Source organism: Schistocerca cancellata, chromosome 7, assembly GCF_023864275.1.
Source record: "Schistocerca cancellata isolate TAMUIC-IGC-003103 chromosome 7, iqSchCanc2.1, whole genome shotgun sequence".
In the NCBI taxonomy this organism is placed as follows: Eukaryota; Metazoa; Arthropoda; class Insecta; order Orthoptera; family Acrididae; genus Schistocerca; species Schistocerca cancellata.
Genome location: NC_064632.1, coordinates 593109643 through 593131835, shown reverse-complemented (window position 1 = coordinate 593131835; position 22193 = coordinate 593109643).

Below are 22193 nucleotides of genomic sequence, written 5' to 3'. Positions count from 1 at the left end.
CAACGGCATTTGTTTTAGGATTAAATCTGAAAAATGGAAGCACACGACAAACGTGTATTTATCAGGAAAACCTTAATTTACCGTGGACTGTTTGTTGCGAATATTACCGGTAAAACCGACTTAAAAACATGTATGAATCGCACGATCATTTGAAATCAGGAGTGCCGTGGAAGATACGAATTACGCACACACAAATATTAAGACTAACCATTCATACACAGAAAAAAGTTGCTCAATAATTTAATAAACGAAACATCTAAACTCGGTTGGGGAGAGAACAGCCAAGATGGTCGAATACTTTAATAGAAAATTATTCCAAAATTAATAAAAGTTCTTTCGCTAGACAGCTATGAAAACAATGAACCCGAACTACGTTCTACGTTTTCAAACGAGTATGATGTATAGGCAAATCTCTATGAGCAATTGTTTAGTCTGAAAGACTAATGTCTTGTACTATTGTGTGTGTCTTGTACTATTTCCTGGGCGGTTGTAACAGCTTTATGTGTACTTTTGGACTACTTAATGTCTGTCTAAAGGCGGACGAGGACAGAATGTACCACTTATTACATACCTGTTCCGAAGAAGTGGTGTCCGGCTGGAAAAATGGACCTTTAGGCTTCTTCTCAGATGGTAATGCGAAGCTTTCACAACTTTCTTCTTCAAGTTGACCGTTAAGTTACGGTTTTTTCAGAACACCTCGAGACAATACTAGAGCGCACGAGAACTATACGGACTCGCAATGTTCCTGAGCAACGGCACAGATCGCTTCAAGCGACGCTGCATTGTTGACAGGCAACCCAGATGACGACACATGCGCTGTTAACTGACTGCGTCCTACAGTTGCTACACAGTATTTTAGTGTCCATATATTACAGCACTTTCATAATCGTGTCTCTCTTGAACGTAAGTATAAATTACGGGGTGAAATATCTAAAGGCAAAAATTATTGCTTCAGAATCGAAATATGCCAAAGGGATTTCCGAATATACCTCTACATCGACATCATACTCTGGAAGCCACCTAATGTTGTGTGGCGGAGGGTACTTTCGGTACCACTATCCGATCCCTCCAACTCTGTTCCACTCGCGAATAGAGAGTGAAAAGTTTCATTCTTTCACCTACTAAACTACAGAACAACTTTTACGTGACTTTAAGTAGTCCCATTCATGACCATTGAAAATATGTTTGCAATTTTTGTAGTAATGAATTGCCTTATGCTATTACAAGTTTCCTTTATAGAGTAGGTTTTTAATAGATGGAGTCAAAGACAAAGGAGCAGTCTAGATGTCTTATACTGTATTTGTATCTAATTGCATAAAAGACAGTGTTATACGAAATGTCGGCAACTTGTTACTACAGACGTACGCTGTCACAGGGGAACCCTACGGCCAGTTTGCCTGTGAGCCCAGCTTATTGTGTCGCTGTGCTTACTCAAGTACGAAAGCTGATTTCATTCTTATCCGAGTGTGATCGACGCCGTGTGTTCGGGAAGCGAAAAGAACAAAATCGGTTAACTCTACTGATATTAGAACAGTTACTGCAATTCACTCCATCTCGTTGGTCGTGCTATGTTCTTTGAGCTGAAATTTATGTATGTGAGTTGCGAAATATTCAGTAAGATTAATTCGAATGTCGGTGCAAATGCTTATGTCCAGACGTAACATAGGAATTGACTCTGAGAACACTAGATATACTCAGAGGTGAAAATTTCTCTTTCACAATGATGGCGCCAGCAGTTTCAAGAGTTTTCGATGTGAAAGGTACTTCCACCCACCGGTTCACATTTACAAATTCATAGACACAAACACGGCTCACACTATCGATGAGCGTTTCATCAGGGGAGACAATAACGAGTAAATTTAGCAGTAGTTAATGTTATGACAAGTTAAATAAATATCTTAATGAAGGTTAATATAATATTGTCCCTGTTTTCTGTATTTTCCTTTCTCGTATCAGAGAGTACTTTACTGGCTTCTTCAGAGCACTATATAATACGCATAAAAAGGTAAAATAGGAGGATCATATACCGCGAGATGAGATGATCTTTGACCCTAGTGATGCAATGGAAAGCCCGTCCCCCCATACGGCGGTGAGTCTTTGAGGCAGCTCAATACTGAGAAATGCTCTCACGATTTACGTGATGGTACCACTTCGGTGTTACTCCGTCATGTTCAAAAATGAAATACTAATAAAGCCAGGTCCACGACATTTAGGTAACAAAATTCTTGTAATCGTCTTCTACGCAAAAAGAACAGTCCGTAAACGTGTTCTCGAAGATCACAGGACACATGAAGTTTTAAAGTGTCTCCGTCAGGCTTGTCTATCTTGCTGTGTAGCCATATCCGTACGTTCTGTCGCTATTCTTGTTAACTGAAATTTACCCTTATCACTGAACACTAAACGTGAAAGCACATTGTTATCTTCCATCTCAACGCACAGCCCAAGTTTGTTTATTGCCTTCGTAATGGATTGTTTACAAATGAATGCTGTATTGCGTGAAACTCAAATATCGTCGCAAATCACACCGTACGGAATGACGAACAGTTAACTCCTGACTGTTACACAAACTGAACAGCTACGGATTACATTTAAAACAAGAAAGGAAAATTAGAGAACTGTACTTAATACTCTGATGACGTGCTCTGCGCCTTGGGGATGCGTACAGGGCGGCACTATCACAGACAAGAAGAGTCTCGAAATAATGAGACAAATCGTAGGATCGCTTTAGTTATAGATGATGCAATATCGCATACTTGGAGATGGTTCAAATGGTTCAAATGGCTCTGAGCACTATGGGACTTAACATCTATGGTCATCAGTCCCATAGAACTTAGAACTACTTAAACCTAACTAACCTAAGGACAGCACACAACACCCAGCCATCCCAAGGCAGAGAAAATCCCTGACCCCGCCGGGAATCGAACCTGGGAACCCGGGCGTGGGAAGCGAGAACGCTACCGCACGACCATGAGATGCGGGCATACTTGGAGAAAACCACGTTGTATTGTGCCGGCTGAAACAGAGAATGCAACACACTGTTGGTTGCCTGTTACCTTTATCTCGATTAAGCACTTGTTGGTTACGGATGAGCGAACGTACGAGTGAGGTTCTCGAAGGAGAACTCTTGCTGCAAGTACATGAAACGGCAACTTAATAGTAGTCACCAATGTACACATTCAGCTTCGAAGTGGAAGTCAAATTTCATGCCAAATTTCTATATTGATTTGCGTAATAAATAAAGAGCGTTCAAGTCGAAAAAATATTGAGTTACAGCTCTCGGTCTGAGTGCGTAATAACTTCTACACCTTTAACAAACGGAATTTTGATTCCGAAAATAAATTAAATAACACAACTACATAGATAACAACATAGCGAGTGAAGATGCAACTATCAGCAAGCAGAGACATAATGGAAAGTAGATCGCATCACAGTATTCAGGTGTGCAAAACAAGGGGAACTGTAACTGATGATTTATTTAAGCATTTAGGAAGCCACTCCTGAAAATCTATAAATGTAGCTAGGTACCTTATCTTAACGTGAACGCAATCACCATGCGTTTAATTGTAATTTCTAAGATCATTGTAGATATTTGTGCTGGGAATGAAGAGACTAACGGAATGGACTACTGCGTCCACATTCTTAGATAATTGTATTGTTTATCACTTCAAGAATGCGTAAGTGTTGTTGTAAAAAATGGGAAGTCCACATCATTTTCTGTGCCATCATAGCTCTGAGCTGACATTCTATTACAAGGAAATTACATTCCTTCCGTAAGACAGTTTTGAGTTTTCATGCGTTACTAGGAAATTTGTAACTGGATTGCTATTGAAGTAATATTTCCTATTTGTAATATCTTTAAGAAAAAGTAAAAGGCAAGCTCTTTCTTTTCAGCTTGCATCTTCTCTATCCTATGTCACCTACTACATTACTTTATTTCACACATACAGCAACGATCTCAAATAGATAATTTCAGTACTCTGTACTGAGACGGAAGATGCTCATCAGAACACCCGAGAGATTATACGATTTCTTTCTACCTCCCCTCCCCTTCACATGCGGGGCCACTAGTTAAACAGCAGTAATACTTCCAGTTCGCATACCTGGTAATTTAAGCGTTTTTCTTGCCGTTACGCCAGGTGGGTGACCAGCTGCCTACGGTTATGTGGTTCGTCCTTCCTTTATTACAACTGATTCGTTATAACATACCCAGCCTAGATGTTATTTGTCTCTTGGTCACCGTGGGCAGCAGCAAGTTGCGGTAGCTTCCGGCTCCCCTCGATGTAGCCCGCCCAAATCCACGAAGAGGCTTGTCTACGTTCTGTGTTCTTCATGCAATGTTCGTGAAACATAATCGTTTATTAATATCCACTTACATTTGTTCCTTATTGGCTGTGTCATACCACCTTCGAGACGTAAGCGTTTGATGTTCCACCACGGGTAGGTGACAGTGAAAAAGTATCAGTTCGGCTGGGGGCCACGCGGTGTAATTTGGACAGCGAGCGTTACAATTCTGACGCTCAGTGAGTGTGTCCTGTCTGCGAGATCCGGGCAGGGAGTACAAATAACAGCACAATCAGTACCAACTGAAGAAGACTGCTGGATCAGTAGTGCAAATACTATGCGTGAAATGAAATCAGCAACTCGTCACTACATATGAAAGCAAACAACTGATCAATTACCTTCAAGAATCCTGATGAACATCTGTGACCCGTCTTTATAATATTGTCGAGAAGCAAAACAGTTGAAAAAATGTGACAGATATTCCTTCACGTTGGTGCCTGAGTTTATCTTAGTCACATACTCCCCTTACATGCTGAAATAAATGTGCAGAAGCGCAGGATGTATGATACTTACCATAGTTCAGGCTTATATTGGTAATCTGCAGGTCTGGTTCGTCTGTACGATCTTGCTTCTATAAATTAGGCATACAGTGTACGGGATGTAGTTTCAGTAGCTAGGTTCACGGCTTGCCATTTGTGTCTTATGGATTCGTAGTCATATTTATTTGTCGGGTTCGCATATGTAGCATGCAGTGTAGAGGGATCTGTTTAGGAGTTCATTGTTAGCCACAGGGGCACTCTGTTTGCTGACCGAGGTGTGCCTTCCATGAAGGACCATTCGGTACCGGCCATATCCTACTAAAGGAATGCACCATGCCTGGACTGGGGTGTAATGGTGAATTTTCAGCTCCACTCGGACGTTGCGGAAAAAGAGTAAATTCTAGAACCGTTAACGATGCTTACCCAATCCCGCTGCCACGCATTCACTTGTCGCTGCTCCAGTTGCCCCTAGTCCCTTAAATCATGATCCGTATTTTCCATTATCTGTCTACTTTTCCTCTCTTCAAGCAGTATATCTAAGCTCGCTGACACATTGTTAGCTCACTCGGGTATGTTCCGAGTATCACGCATAGTGCCTCCACTGACGTTGTGCTGAAAGCCCCTATCAGTCTCAGCAGAACAGTTCTTTGACGTCGCGTAACAAGGTACGTTCGTTATGAGAGAGTGACCATGTGCACGCCGCGAACACACACCGTGTGATCAAAATTATACGGACACCCCATAACATACGTTTTTCATATTAGGTGCATTGTGCTATCTCCTATTGCCAGGTACTCCATATCAGCAACTTCAGTAGTCATTAGACATCGTGAGAAAGCAGAATGGGTCGCTCACGGACTACAAACGTGGTTAGGTGATTGGGTGTCACTTGTGTCGTTCGTCTGTACGTGTGATTTCCACACTCCTGAATAACCCTAGGTCCAGTATTTCCGATGTGATAGTGCAGTGGAAACGTGAAGGGATACGTACTGCACCAAAGTGTACAGGCTGACCTCGTCTGTTGACTGACAGAGACCGCCGACAGTTGAAGAGCGTCGTAATGTGTAACAGTGAGAAATCTATCCAGGCGATCGCATACGAATTCCAAGCCGCATCAGGATTCACTGCAAATACTATGACAGTTAAGCGGGAGGTGAGAAAACTTGGATTTCATGGTCGAGCGGCTGCTCATAAGCCACACATCACGCCGGTAAATACCAAAGGACGCCTCGCTTGGTCTGAGGAGCGTAATCATTGGACAACTTCACAGTGGTGTAACGAATCACGGAACACAGTGTGGTGAACCAATGGCAGGGTGTGGGTATGGCGAATGTCCGGTGAACTTCATCTGCAAGCGTGTGAAGTGCCAACAGTAAAACTCGGAGGCGGTGGTGTTATGGTGTGGTGGTGTTTAACATGCAGTGGGCTTGCACCCCTTGTTGTTTTGCGTGTCACTATCACAGCACGGGCCTACATTGATGTTTTAAGCTCCTTCTTGCTTCCTACTGTTGAACAGCAATTCGGGGATGGTGACTGCATCTTTCAACACGACCGAGCATCTATTCATAATACACGGACTGTGGCGGAGGGGTCATATAACAATAACATCCCTGTAATGGACTTGCGTACACAGAGACCTGATCGCAATACTATAGAACACCTTTGAGACGTTTTGGCACAACGACTTCATGCCAGGCATCACAGACCGACATCGATACCTCTCCTCAGTGCAGCACTCCGTGAAGAATGGGCTGTCATTCCCTAAGAAATCTTCCAGCACCTGACTGAACATATGCCTGCGAGAGTGGATGCTGTCATTGACGCTAAGGTTGCGCCAGCACCGGATTGAATTCCGTCATTAACGATTGAGTGCGCCACGAACTTGTATGTCATTTGCAGCCAGGTGTCCGGATACTTTTGATCGCATAGTGTAGGTTGTAGTGGAGCTCTTTTAGCGGCTGTGTTGATGCATGAGAGTGGAAAAGTTCCGCTTTTTATCAACCCCCTGTTTTAAGGGGTTGATTGAGCGGTAGTCCATCGTCAGTCTATACCAGTAAGTATCTAGTTATGGGTTTTCTGTGAATATTTGCATTGTGCCGTTTAATGAGCCGCTCTCCCTGTAATTTTACTGCCGATAACATGCGGACTGTCATGTCGGTAGCCCAAGTGACCTTCTTTCTCAGGCATCACCTGCCAAGACAGTGTAGAATGACTTTAGATTTGATTTATAGAATTCTTCATGAGTTGGCTCACACCACAGACAACATTTCATCAACGTATGCGACATTATCGCAAATATGTACTAATATACCCCATACTTATCTGCTAGGTGAAGCTCGATGGAAAACTTGCGTTTGACATTGTGCGCTAACTCGTATACCCGGTTAAATGTATCATCAATCGACTTATTTCCGCGGAACCCGTATTTTGTTCTAATTGAATGTCGTATACGTGGTTACAGGTGTTACAGAGTAAATATATAACCAATTCGTAAACCAAACATCGTCTGCTTACACTTCTGGAGTTAACTTTTAACGACGTTGTGTATAAAAATTTCTGCAACTAACCAACTAACAGTAGGAAAAGTACCTTCAGAAACAGTGTTGGAATATATATGCTGTTCTAAGAGAATCAAATGAAATCTATGTATATGGAGAAGCATGACTTGCTTATCGTAATGTTAATGGATATTACTAATGTACGCATGAACTGTATGTTGATTACGAGTCTGAGGTACTTACAAACACACACACACACACACACACACACACACACAGAGTGAATAAATGAAGCAACTGACGTCATCCGCAGTGGCTAGTCTACATGTACTTTATACATGTAGATTAGTGGTTAATACCTGTGATACAGGGAAGCGCCAAAGAAACTTGTATAGACTTGCGTGTTAAAACAAAAACAAGAAAAGCAAACTCTGCTCGAACAGGCCACGAAGTTCCAACAATACCGACAGGTCGCCGTGTCATTCTAAGCCTATAGGTGTCACTGGATGCTGGTATAGAGTGGCATGTGGTCGACACACGCTCTCCCAGCCGTATGTCAGTTTACTGCGTATTCAGATACAGAGATATGTTAACAGGCAGAATAGAGCGTGGCGATCGGCTACGCCTTTCTGATACTACAAACATCTGGCGCAGTTGTTAGATGGGTTACTGCTGCTATGGTATGTTATCAAGACGTTAGTGTGTCTGAGCGTGGTGTTATAGTCGGCGCACGAGCGATGGGACATAGTATCTACGAGGTAGCGATGAACTGGGCAATTTCCGGTATGACCATTTCGTGAGTGTACCGTGAATATCAGGAAACCGGTAAAACATCAAATCTCCGACATCGTTGCGGCCGGGAAATGATACCGCAAGAACGGGACCGACGACAACTGAAGAGAAGCGTTCAAGGATACAGAAATGTAACCCTTCCGCAAGAAACTGTAGATTACAATGCTGTGCCATCAATAAGTGTCAGCGTGCGAACCACTCAAGGAAACATCATTTATATGGGCTTTCCGAGCCGAGGGCCACTCGTGTACTCCTGATGACAGCACCAGGCTATGAGAAGTATGGGACTTAACATCTGAGGTCATCAGTTCCCTAAAACTTAGAACTACTTAAACCTACCTAAGGACATCACACACTTCCATGCCCGAGGCAGAATTCGAACCTGCGACCGTAGCGGTCGCGCAGTTCCAGACTGTAGCGTGACTGCAGGACACAAAGCTTTACACCTCGCCTCGGTGCGTCAACACAGTTTTAAATTGTATCGAGAGGATGGACGTGTACGGGTAAGGAGATAACCTCATGAATCCATGGACCCTGCATGTCAGCAGGGGACTGTTGAGGCTGGTGGAGACTCTGTAATGCTGTGGGGCGAGTGCAGTTGGAGTGATGTGGGATCCCTGATACGTCTAGGTACGTCATTGACAGGTGTCACGTACGTAAGCATTCTCTCTTATCACCTGCATCCATTTATGTCCATTGTGCATTCCTACGGACTTGGGCAATGCCAGCAGGACAATGAGCCCCACCAAAGGTCCAGAATTGTTATAGAGTGGCTCAATGAGCACTCTTCTGAGTTTAAACCTTCCGCTGGCCACCACACTCCGCAGACATGAAAATAATTTAGCATATCCGGGATGCCTTGCAACTAGCAGTTCAGAAGAGATCACCACCCCCTTGTAGTCTTACAGATTTACGGACAGCCCTGTAGGATTCATGGTGTCAATTCCCCCCAACACTACTTCAGAAACGTCAAGTCGTGTTCCGACACTTGTGAGTGCACGCGGGGGCCCGGTACGATATTAGGCAGGTGTAGCAGTTTCTTTAGCTCTTCAGTGTAAGAAATGCAACTGTTTCTGACACACTGTTCATCAAGAGCATATTAACGGGGTTCCACTTACGCTTCCAACTGGACAGCGCTTCAGCAGCCACGCTGTTAAATTCTAATACTTCCGTCCGTTTTCGTTCTCCTCCGCTGTCAGCAACTTTGGGCCAGCTTCTCAGCTATAATAGACAGCAGATTCCTAACCTGGGCCAGTTTACCGCGGGAACAACGTACAAGGCTGTGGTGCGCCCATTGATATTCCTAGCAATGGGCAGAGCGCTTACGGAACATTTGTACGTTTTGGACGGTATCCGGGCTTTTCGATTTACGATATCCGATTCCGTTTATTTTGTGTCTGATTTTGTGCCTTATGAACGGCTGAATTATGTTTACCAGGAATATTGTGCCCTTTTCTCCCGGGACTCAAGAAGGCTGCTGATTACGTAGTGCGTATGTCATAAAAATCGACAGCGTGACCTAGTTTATTCCGTGCCAGGAATGTACCACTTCGCGCAAAAGTGAACGAAGAATTAGACAGATTGATCGCTTTAGGCGTCGTGGCACCTATTTGATCCAGTCCCTGGGCTACAACATTAGTCATTATCAAGACGCCGACGGTCATAATCCGTGTCTGTGGTGATGACTCTGAGCTGCCAGTTAATTCAAAGTAAGCGGTCGATACATACCCCCGTCTACGCCAGGACTAACCTGTGACGAAGCTGTGCATGTACAGTATTTTTCAAAAATAGATTCCTTGGAAGTACATTAACAGCTACAACTTGATGACAGATTACGTCTGCTTCTTGTTATTAATATCCCGTAAGGCCTCTACATTTAAGACTGAAGTGTTTCTTGTGTTGTAAACACGCCGTTCCGTAGGACTAAAGTGCAATTTGGAAAAGTCATACTTCTTGCAACCCTGTATAGAATACATTGGACATCTTATTTCTTGTCGGGTGATTCAGCCAACCGACAGCCACACACCGCCTGTTACGGCCATTTCGCCCCGCGAATATGAGAGGGTTCCAGGATTTCTTAGGCAAAGTGGCGAATTGCCTCAAGTTCCTTCAGCAAGTAGCTTTGGTTTCATTTCCTTGATATCAGCCACTTATGAAAGGTGCAGCGTTTGAGTCAACTCCTGCCTGAGACCACGCATTCCAGACCTTGAAGAATGTTCGCCGTTCTGCCCCTTACTTGACCACTATCACCTGGTCCTCCAATTTGTGGTTGCAACTGACCCGTCGCGGTATGGCTTGGAGCTCGTGTTGTAGTGGCGTTGTGCAAAATAATCATAACAGCCCATTTGCTTTGTGTCAAGGACGTTTAATGATGGACAGGAGAATTATTCTCAAATAGAGAAGGATGCGCTTGTTATTATGTATCCTATGAAGAAATCTTGTATGTTTCTCTACAGTGTTAAGTCTCATTTGGTGTCTGATCACAACCGCAAATGTCTCTCTTTAGCCCCGTGGCAAACTTCCCGTATAACACAAGCCATAGACTTCAGAATTGGGCCCTGTTCCTTAGTAGATGTAACTATGGTATTCATTTCCGCAAGTAGCTTATCATTGAAACGCAGTCGCCCTTTCGCATTTACTGATGGGATCTGACCCTGGTTTCGATCAGGATGATGTTCTCTGCTGATCGTAAGGTTTTCGCTTGGCACGACATAATTCACCTTCTGCATAAGGATCATTTGCGACATTTCATTCACCAAGATGTTGGCTAGTCGCCATGTCTAAAGCTTTGAATTAATCATGAATTTGAACATTTAATCACAGCTTTATCTAAATGCGCAGTGTATCAGGCCGCTCACCGGCAAAGCTGTTCACCATGGTCTGGGCTATCAGCCTTGTGAGTGGGTCCGTGTAGACTTCACAGACTCCCTCTTGGATGCTTGTTGATTGCTGGTCATTGACACTTACTCCCGTTTCACAGAGCTGCCAACCTCCACTTCAACACTGCAGAGCCTCTCACTCAGGTAATCTGAATCAAAGATCTGCCCCACACCTCGGTCAGTGACAACTGTCACAATTTTATTCTCAGACCCTTTTTGTGCACAGTATGGTATTCACCACATACGTGCATTTCCGTTCCACCTTCAATCGAGCAAAGATGCAGAACACCTCATCTGCACTTTTGAGACACAACTAAAAAATTGTAATGGTAACGTCACAGGAGAAGAGATATATGAATAACTTATATGACAAATGAGGAACGCAGGGGTTAAAACATATACTGGTGAGCATTTTATTATTTTTCTTAAGATTCCTGGGCTTTCAGTTGGCGCTGTGGGAGATTTGTATGGAGATAAATTATTAATTCCTATCTTTAATTTAAGATTACACAGGGGCTATTAGGAAAGTAAGGTTCGGTCGGTCGTGAAATAGAAACTACAGTGAAGATCAAAAATATTTTAAGTGCAACAGTACGATAAACTTTCCAGCAACTACTCTACATAGTGGCAGCTACGACTGACGCATTTGTCATAGCATTGTAGCAGTTTCCACAATACCGCCGTCACAGAATTCCGCTAAATGTGCTTCCTGCCAATTCTCTACGCTGATCTGCGGCTTGTTGTCAACGACCAAATTTTATCGCTGTGTGAGCAGATATAAAACTCAGAGGTAGCCAAGTCCCCGCTCTATGGTGGGTGATCAAACACTTCCTACTAAAATTGAAGCAGGAACGACCTCATTGCCCCTGCAGTGTGCGACAGCGAAACGTCCTAAAGAAGGAAACGCATGACGATAACGCTGTGTGGGCTGTATGAAATCAGGCGAAATCTCTCACAGGCCCTCATACATGGTGGAAGACACTGTTTTTTGGGCATCTTTAGGTGCTCTCTGTGCACAGAGAGCTGAAAAGATCGAAGTGACGCGATCGTTGGGCAGATCTATGCAAAGCTTCTGCAAACTTTCGTCGTGGTTTCCACTGCACGATCTAACGGACCATACTTTCCGAGTAGCCCTCTCAGAACGCAATACGTCAAACTGTCTACAACATGGTATGTTGTTTCCACGTACATATATGCAGCTGGAATCGGAGAGGTGACAAGGCTCATTTTTAAAATCTAAAATAAAACTGAGTGGGAACTGTCGAGGGTTTTTTCGAAGTAGATGTCTTAGTGGGACCCATTGCCATTTTTTTAATGTGTGTGATATCTTATGGGACTTAACTGCTAACGTCATCAGTGCCTAAGCTTACACACTACTTAACCTAAATTATCGTAAGGACAAACACACACACCCATGCCCAAGGGAGGACTCGAACCTCCGAAGGGATCAGCCGCACAGTCCATGACTGCAGCGCCCCAGAACGCTCGGCTAATCCCGCGCGGCTTTGCCATTTTAATCACGCGTATGTCAACATCGCGTCTCCGCCTCACCCCTCCACACCCACAAACCACATTTTGGCCCTGTAGGTTCCAATCTGCAAACGACAGTAAAAATTCGGCGGGGCAAGCACGTTCAAGGGGAATACTACGCCATATAGCCTTTAGAGGATGGTTGTAACTTGCTGGGCTGTCAGCAATGTCAGCGTCTCCCGTTCCTCATTGCATTTAGAGCTGTCATTTTCCACCGCATTATGGGTGGGGGTCATCGCCCCAAGGGAAGGTGGTTTCATTGACGCGCCTTATGCAACCCCTGCCGCCTTCGTTTTAATTCTGAGCGGCGGTGTGTCTGAAATGTGTTCCTCGGCCAACCACAAGAAAACTCCGTGATTTCAGTGATGGGTGTCGCGGTTGTGACCTCTATCTCAATGGCGTCAAACGAAAGAGTTAAACGTCCACTGTGGCAACGGGCAGAAAAGTTGTGAAATTTGGTGCGGATGTGACATCATTAACCCATCTTACAGCTCATACGACCTTCTGAGCTGCGGCCTGTTTTGAAGTGTCATCGAGCCAAGGGTGACGTCGCAGGGCGCCAGTTTTGCACCTTTATTGAAGAAGGCTGTAGGCACTTTGAGTCACTTTTCAATTTTCTGTGTCCTAATGGATGTTAAGTATTGAATTTCGTAAAACTGATCCTTTAATTCTATTGCACAGTGTATTTTCCCATACTGACCTGTGCTTATTAACTTCTTGGTGATCTGCTTTTACAAGTATACATACCAGGTTGGTACGGCTGAATTTTGATCTTTTAAGTACAATGAGTTCTGAAACCTCTTTATTTAAATGAGTGTGGCTGTACTTAAATTGCTGAAGGACTGAGACCCACAATATCTTAGTGCTACGCAATCTCACTGCTCATAGAAAAATAACCAGACTTCAAATAATTAATTCAAAAGAATGGCGCTGACTAAAAAAAAATCCTAACAGTAACCTATACATTTCATTAAGCACTTACCTCACAAAAATCTTCATTACGCGAACTACTCCAATACCGTGAGTGTCAATACTGCCAGCTAAATAAAAGAATCTAGCTACTAAAGCAACTAACAGGCATGTGGTTAGCAAAGGAAAGATTTTCTTGAAAACCAAATCATGTATTTTTTTACGTTAATATTGTGACATCCAGTTGAGACACGGATATAAATCGTAACTGACATCTAGAACAAAGGTATATAATCATGAATAATATTGAATCTCCAAGTCGAACGTGTCCAGATTGTTAGCCTACGCTAACACTTGAGACCTCTATCCTCCACCAATGCTAACTTCTCATCACTGCTGGCTGTTCACCTCCAACTGCCCAACAGGACTTCCATCACTGCTGTCGACTAACTTCCAACTGCATAACACAACTGGCAATTAACTTCCAACAACGAATCCAACCAGCCACAGAGTCTCTTACAAAGAAAGCGCAATCATAGATCCAATGCAAAGTGCTACACAGCGCTGCTAAAACAGATGCAGCCCTTCAGTATCTATCATTTCGATACCACCCTCTTTAAAGAGTAATGTTATTCTGCTGTATTTTACCTTGAAAATGTTTCAACGGCCTACGAAATTCAGTAGACTTCTGGCTATATGCGCTGGCAGCAGCAAAATGGACCCTGTTTAATACACTTCCGATAAAATGAAGTCTTTCCCTAGTTTGTCTTCCTGGATCACCTCGGGACTTGGGCTTATATGTAGATGAATTCTGGTCCTAAATTTGTTCAACATGATTATTATCTTGGATTTGTTACTATTTATCACGGCTGCTATTGTTGGATAGTACGTGTTCACTTAACGTTGTGGGTGCTGTGTCTGGTCTTGTGTCGACACGCATATCCTCAAATCATCTGCAAACACTGTAAATACGATTTTCTTTTGTAATAAGGTAAGGTCTGGGAATGAGCTTTTAACTTTCGTTACCAGAGGTCCGACCGCAGTTGCGAGTTGGGCCACCGACAATGGGCACCACCGAGGGCATGTCCACTTTATACGGTATGCCCCAGTTAGTTATCCGCTGATCGTGATTTTTTGACTGGGCCCTTCCAAAGATGACTCTCACAAATGGTGAGTATTTGTTGCAGGTACCTAACTTCCGTACTGCTTTAAGCAGAAATCGGAGCAGATTTCCATAGAAAGCATTCGAAAAATAAACTGATATCACGCACCACGTTGTTTCCCATATATCCGTGGTGCCTGTTAGGTCGTGGTATTCATTTACGGTGTGTGCTGCGGAGGTGTGGTAATCACGTTATTCATCACAATTCTTCTTCACTGCTCGGGATAATAATGGACGGGGCAAAACCACATTGTTAAGGTAGTCCTAGTCTGCAGCAAGCATAATGGGGTCTGTTCAAAAATCAGGGATTTACTGATGACACCGTAAAGTAAAGAAAGCTAAATGTGTCTACGAGAATTAAAATAAATGTCACCAAGAAAAGGCACTTTTTATTCCCAAAACAAATAATTCGATGATCGTTGTCGGGTCTTTCTTGGCTACCTATATGATGGATCTCTCCTGGAATCTTATAGGGAGCTGTTGGACTTTCCAAGGATCATTCCATATTCCAAAAATGAACAGCAAAGAGTCAGAAGTGATGACACTTTGTGCAGGACCTGACCATCATTTTGCTGGACAATGCTCGAGCACGTTGAGTGCAAGCTGTTACAGTTTTGTTTGACTGACGGGGCTGCTAAATTCTCTACCACCTACTGCACGCCCCCGGACTTAAGCCCTCGTGAGTCCAACTCGATTTCTAAACTGAAGGACACTCTTCGCGGCATTCGCTTCAGAACTGCTACTAAATCGTCGGCCAATAGACCACGCCGCTCGAACTGTCAACACAACTGGCACTGCTAAGAGTATCCTGCGACTTCCACATCGCTGACAACGGGTTATACACAATGCTGGTGACGACTCTGAGGACTCCGAAACGCGTATCTATTTTGTACGAGCTGTAAATAAATAGTTACGCATCACTGTTAAAATTCCATCCCTCGTAATAACACTTCCGTGAATACTTAGCTGGCAGAAGTGTTGTCCGATTCTGCCAGAACGTCAACAATAACAATTTGAAAAACTGTTTCGAGTTTGTCATCTATGTCTACTGCAGTATACAACTCATGGAAACGTTGCAGCACTGCGCTTTTGTTATAACAGTACTGTTATGTTGCGTCACTTCGTATCTTGTGTTCTTTTTTATTTTGTATTTTGTCCTCTCCCATGTTAGGATTAAGTGGTACAGTGACATATTTTCCTCTTGGATAATACTGTCACCTCTAGACCTCACCTCAAGATCTTCTAGTTTTCGTCTCTGCATTCACATATGCTTCCTCTATATTTATTAGTGATTATGTCTCGTGTGTCTTTGTACAATTCTCAGAGACACATGAAATAACATGCTTATTGTAACCATATTGTCTTCCCAATCTGCGTTGTTAGCATTTTGCATGCTCCATCCAACAGTTTAATCTGCGGGGATATTTCTTTACGGTAGTGACGTAGGCCCCCGCGTTTCCACCACGTGTATTTCCTTGTCTCAGGCTAAGGCGGTATTTAATTTCTATGATGCTTTCCCACGAAAAGCTGTCGAATTTCGAAAAACGACTTTGGTAATAGGAGTACAGTGGATGGAAAAATTAGTAGGCCACATTTCTGATGCAGTGATGTTAAATAATAAATCTTGTGAGATTTAAATCTGATCTTACCTTCTCGCAGAAAGACCATTCACTTAGGTGTATAATAGTAAGTCCGCGTTTGTTGCCTCTCACGTGTCAATCAAACACGAATTTATAACCATATATTCAAGTTCCACGCATCTATTTGAATTTGGCTTTTGATATTTTTTATAAACAACAGAGTTAAAATCACCATCAAATACGTCGCTGGTCCACGTCGTTGTATAGGCCGCTGTGGAACAGAGTTAAAATCACCATCAAATACGACTCTGTTCGATGTCGTTGGGTCGGCCGCTGTGGCCGAGTGGATCTAGGCGCTTCAGTCCAGAACCGTGGTGCTGCTACGGCCACACTTTCGAATCCTGCCTCGAGCATGGATGTGTGTGTTCCACTTAGGTTAGTTAGGTTGAAGTAGTTCTAAGTCTAGGGGACCGATGACCTCAGATGTTAAGTCCCATAGTGCTTAGAGACATTTGAACCATTTAAAGAATAGAAAAGTAGTACTAGCGAATGGGAGATAACGACATTTATAACGTGCGTATTCTGTTCTTCAATCGCCCTATGTATGTCAATTTAAGAATAGAATACTAGTGCTACGGAAGACGAAAAATAGAGCCATACATAACATTTGCATCCTACTCTTCAGTTGACCGGTGGATAAAGATCAGAATTCGGTATTGTGATTAACAACATGATGCTGATAACCCCTATTCCCCAAATCCCTACATGAAGAAAAACCATCTGAAATCACTACGGAACCCTCTACAACATCATTTTCAATTAATGTAACCAAATCATCAGTCGTTCGATTGGGACCCACTTTAGAAATTACTTCGTCACATCTTGACCTCAAACTACAGCATCCCAAATAAATAATCCTACAGGAGGTTCCCCATGTTATAGTTCCTTTTGCCAAAATGCTACTCGTCGATTTCGACTATAACCGGCCACCCAATTGCCCCCTGTACTTTAAATGTTCCCTACAAACTTCCCTACAAAAGGGTAGCAGTCTACAATTGTACGCTCACTCACACGACATTCATGCACGCACAGCCACACAGGCTACCTCAAACACCAGCAGTATATAATTTTTATTTTATCCCTCAAGGCGAGCTTAGACTTCTCGATCCATGTTCCTCGTCTAACCGACCGCCACAACCGATGTTTGCTGCAGCGCCATACGAATAAGTCGTGAGTACGGCGAGCGGACACACTTGTCTGGTGCATATGTTCGTCGCACTCACGACATCGAACTTAACCGGCAACAGGAACATACATTTGTAAAAATCGAGTCATGGCCATTATGTCTGAGCCCATAGCCTCCTTTAAATCATCCAGGTTCATTGGAATAGATAAATCCATACCTCCAAACTAAAACGAAAAAGAAAAAATTCTCATAAAACAAAAAACAATCCGTCCAAATTATTTCAAATTCACTAAGAATGAAATTAAGTACCGAATTAATTGCAAAATACCAATTACTGAAATCGATGCAAACGAAAGAAATTTTGCGAGTAACTAGCTCTGTCTTTTAAAACAACATTTACCTTTTTAAATACACAATGATGGCGCTTATCCGCAGCAGACAACCGATTTATCATCTATGGTTGGAAAGTAAAGACATTAATATCTATGGGCTGCCTAGGACGTCTTTAGTCAAAGTTGGCTGCTTTAATTCTGTGCTTCAGTAGACCCTGCTGATCTGATGCCTTTATTGACGGTACTTCAGATAGAATTTGTCAGTGGCGTCAGTCGTTTACCCGTAAGAAGTGGTCAATGAGTCTCTGTTTCGTTTGTGGTTCAGTTGTGGTTGTACGTAATGTGAAGTACCGGTTCAGTGTGGGGGCTGGAGCAATGGAATCAGTTCAGCATTCATTTTGCCTACACCAAGACCACGGCGGTTTTTTCATATGACAGCTGATCACTTCTGCTGACGGTTAATTCGAGCGCATGCCTAAGTTTTACCTTTTTCACAGCTTGACTTACTCTCTTAAGTTTTTACCTAACATAGTTTTCGGGGATGGGGCGTACATTTCACTTCCGATGTGCAGAAAATCTACTGTGTACCACTACGAAAGGAGTAACTGTAGAGGAGTTTCTATTTTTTAGTGCAATATGTTCGACTTTCCTTACTCGATTCTTAAATTCGCAAGTATATATGTTAAATAGCTCTTTAAACATTAAATTTGGGGATCAGGAAGGCGTCAAGTGGAAACCTTGTTCGTTATAATGGGATAGTAGTTTTGTACACGAGAGCAATAGCGTGATTGACATTACATGTACCAGCAAATAAGTAAAAAAATGTTATCAGTACACTGTTGGAGTACGACATAGTGGTGGTAACGTAAGAGTTAGAGGCCCCTATATTTCTCATCAAGGAATATGCGCAGCATCTCAGGAACAGACAACGAGGGACCGGCCACTGGAAGTTTGTAGGTAGGTACATCATTTACTGTCTGGTGTATATACGAAATTGTAGCGAGTACACCCAGTAATGTGTACTTTCAGTGGCTGGTACTTTTTACGATATGTATTATTTAGAATTTTAACGTGCAGCAAGAAGGATTTCTGGATTCACATGTACAATTGTTTAGATCTAACTGCGATATCAGCATGACCATATGAGCACAGAAAATGTATTATCAGATCTTTGAACTCTGTCTGATGCCACCCGTTCTAAACAGCATTAATCGAAGTTTCTCGTATCAGTTCTTCATTCTATTAAGTGTGGTGGGGGTCCGCAGAATAATGTTCCTGTACAACTATGGAATGTTTGGTTGTTTTGACGCAAGTATGCAGCACTCGTCAAATTCTGCTGGTGTCACCCGCAGAATCTTGCTGAACAAAACTGTGTGTAGGAGGAATGAGTCTTTTGATATACTTACGAATTACTCCAAAGGAAAACTAGCTGCTACGAAGTATTTAATCTAGGCACACACCAAGATTGTTTCAATTTGAATTTCATTCAAAACGTGATCGATCTGTGAAACTGTAATCCTGTGCTCCACTTTCCAACATCTCAGCACAATCATAGACAGAAAAGAGATTTTTTATCTGTTTGTACAGTAGTCATAATACTCCATTCGTACCTCTCCCTTCTAAACAACAACGTTTTCTTTTCTTGTCAACTAACACTGCAGTAGAATTGTCAAATGTAGAATTACTTGGGATGAATTATGAAGTACTAGGGGGCTATAATGTTATTATTACAGATTACATTAAAATGTATCCACACACATGTAAGTGTCGTGTCTGTACATGCATACATCATCATAGTTAAAAATAGACACAGCATATAGCACATATAATTTCGTTTTTATTGAATCAAAAGTGTAATAAGAACAAATGATATATTTCACTGAAATTCAGAATCTTGCGGCGCGAATCATGTTGTAGCTAGCAGCAGGACTGGTGACAGAACACGTGTTGTATCTGGCAGCAGGACTGGTGGCACAGCGTGTGCTGAATCTGGCAGCAGGACTGGTGACACTGTGTGTGCTGAATCGGGCAGCAGGACTGGTGGCACAGCGTGTGCTGAATCGGGCAGCAGGACTGGTGACCCAGCGTGTGCTGAATCTGGCAGCAGGACTGGTGACAGGATGTGTGCTGTATCCAGCAGCAGGACTGGTGACACAGCGTGTGCTGTATCTGGCAACAGGTTTGGAGCCTTGACGGGTGTTGTATCTGGCAACAGGACTGGTGATAGGATGCATGCCGTAGCAGGCAATGGGGATGGCGGATGATATTTGTGTGGAGGCTGACGGCGATGCTTTGGACACCAACTGCTCTAAAGGTAATGAGGCTACACGTTTTGTGTTTAGATAGTCTGCTGGTGACGCAACTTCTGTTTTGCCTGGCGATGAGGCTCGAAGAATTGGTCTTGTTGTGGGTGGCAACGCCACTTTAATTGTAGGTGCCGACGTCACTTGTGTCACGTCTGACGAGACATGTGTTGTAGATGGGGACGTGGCGGGAGATGCCATGTGTGTAGCAGCTGCTGGTTCAAGTTGTGTCGTGGATGGCAATACGGCTGGAGACTCCAGTTGTGTTGTGGCCTCCTTGGCCACTCCTGTTGTGGCTGGTGACGCGGCTGGTGCAACCACTTGTGGTGCAGCTGGTCGTTCAACTGGTACTGCGGATGGTGACGCAGGTGGAGACGCCTCTTCTCTTGTGGCTTCTGCTGGCTCTCCTCCTGTGTCCGGCAACGTGGCTGGCGGTACCTGCAGTGTTGCCGTGGGCGACGTGGCTGGTGACGCCGCTGTTGTTGCTAATGCTGGCTCCTGTGAGAAAAAGATATAATGGATGATGTTAAGATGTTGCTAAATGTGTTCCATGTGTTACAAGTTGAGAGAAGATCTATCCACAATAATTTAGATGATTAAAGTAACATTAAATATTGCCAGTTCTTTGGTACATCTATTCAGTACATATTTAAATCGAATGAGAGTAAGAATTATTTATCAGTCAATATAGTGACATCATAAATACTGTGAGATTATATTGGTGTATAAATTATTCTCGTGCATTTTTTTGTCAGGGTTGGATCTTTAAGAGCTTGTTATTCTGAAAAGTAATCTAAACATTTGCAAAGGACTATCACTGCTCGACGTTCCATACAATGATACAGTCTCATTCACAACATGACGTTGTGATGTCTCCCAATCGCTCGATATGGACCATGCCTGTAAGCTCACTTCTGCACTTACGAGAAGAAACGCGAGGATGCGCATATCCACCTCGCAGGGTTTCATGGTGGTCTGTGTCCTACAAACTTATACTGACGATCCAAAATAATATGACCGAATATTTAATACGGTGTTGGGCCGCCTCAAGAATACAATACACAAGAAGTTCTGGATGTTGCGTATTAAATTATTGTGCCTGTACCAGCAATCTGCTCTGTCGTCATATCTGCCACAGGTAGCCTCCAATCCTGCTCTACAGTCCGCAAATGATTCCGACCGTTACATACCGTGATGAGGAGAGGACATCGAAGGTCTTATCGGCTACCGCAGGTTTCACCGTCATTCAACCTCCTTTCACAGCTCACGACAGCCAAACAAGTTAACCATTTACCAATGATTGTCCCTAACCACCTGACACAGCAGACTACCCGTTCTCCGTATTATCGACCCGTATCGTTGCTAGAATGGGTTTTCATTTATTTCTGCTACGTTTAGATACCTTCATTAGCGCACCCCGTATCCCCAATACCACTAGGGAGCTTTCAATGTTGACATACTAATGGGCATAATGTTTACGCTAATTAGAATAAAGCCACTATATAACATGCCACACCTACGTTTTCCTCATAATTTCACACTATTAGTCTTGGTCGTGCGTTCCTTATTCGATTGATAAATATACAAATACGTTTGACACCTTATGCGAGTGCCACTTTTGATTCCCATCGACGTATAAGGACTAACCACTTAACATGAGAACAGAGAAACCCGCAACTGAAGCAAGTGACATTTCTTGACTCTTACAAACAACGGTAAAGTAGGTAACGCTCAGAACGTAGTCTAAAGGAAGCAGTAATTCAGAACACCACTCTTTATCTCAGCCACCAGCTAAGAAAGATTGCCAAGGTTTTACAAAATACCTAATAGTGATAGATGAAAATAGCGCTTTTAAATCAAGTAGTCTACTCAGAAGGCAGGCACCACGGCGCCCCTCACCTCCATGCTGTCCAGTGGGTGGCCAGGGGCGGTCTTCTCCTCCGGCGGGTCGTCTGCCTCGCTCCCCTCCCCAGTGGTACAGCAGGGCAGCCACCGGCGAAACCGGCGAAACATCTTCTGCAGGAAAGAAACTCAGTATAAATTGTCCGACATTGTGTGTGAATGCGGTGGTCTTTCAGCGCATCACACTTGGAGTAGACAATACCGCAAAGTTGTAACGGTTGTAGTGTTCCAGTCCAATTACACAGTTAGATGGGTCGATGGACAATTATTCTTTTACGTAGCATGAAACAGTATTATGTG